Here is a 926-nt window from a genome sequence, read left to right on the forward strand (position 1 = left end):
GCCAATTACAGGGGTATCACACTTCTCAGCCTCCCCGGTAAAGTCTACTCCAAGGTGCTGGAATAGTGGGTTCGGCCAATAGTTGAACCTCGGGTTGAAGAAGAACCATGCGGATTCCGTCCTGGTCGTCAAACAACGGATCAGATCTTCACTCTTGCAAGGATCCTGGAGGGAGCCTGGGAGTATGCCCAACCGGGCACTATATGTGGATCTGGAGAAGGTATCTGACCGGGTCCCCTGGGAGATACTGTGGGATGTGCTGCGGGAGTATGGGGTGAGGGGGTCCCTTCTCAGGGCTATCCACTCTCTGTGACAAAAGCAAGAGCTGTGTCTGGATTCTCGTCAGTAAGACGGACTCGTTTCAGATGAGGGTTGGCCTCCGCCAGGACTGCACTTTGTCACCAATCCTGTTTGTAGTATTTATGGACAGGATATCAAGTATTTATGGACAGATTATTGAGGCGTAGTCAGGGTAGGGAGGGGTTGCAGTTCAGTGGGCTGGGAATCTCACCGCCACGTTTTGCAGATGATGTGGTCCTGATGGCATCATTGGCCTGTGATCTTCAGCACCCACTGGATCGGTTCGCAGACGAGTGTGAAGCAGCTGGGAGGAGGATCAGCACCTCTAAATCTGAGGCCATGGTTTTCAGCAGGAAACCGATGGAGTGCCTTTTGTAGGTAAGGAATGAATCCTTACCCTAAGTGAAGGAGTTTAAATACCTTGGGGTCTTGTTTGCGAGTGAGGGAACCATGGAGTAGGTCGGGGAATCAGCCAGCGGGTGCGGTATTACATTCAATTTATCACTCCGTTGTGACGAAAAGAGAGCTGAGCCAGAAGGCAAAGCTCTCGATCTACTGGTCAGTTTTCGTTCCTACCCGAAATGGGTTTCCTCAGGAGGGGGCTGGCGTCTCCCTTAGAGATAGGG

This window comes from Etheostoma spectabile, chromosome 9 (assembly GCF_008692095.1).
Source record: "Etheostoma spectabile isolate EspeVRDwgs_2016 chromosome 9, UIUC_Espe_1.0, whole genome shotgun sequence".
NCBI lineage: Eukaryota > Metazoa > Chordata > Actinopteri > Perciformes > Percidae > Etheostoma > Etheostoma spectabile.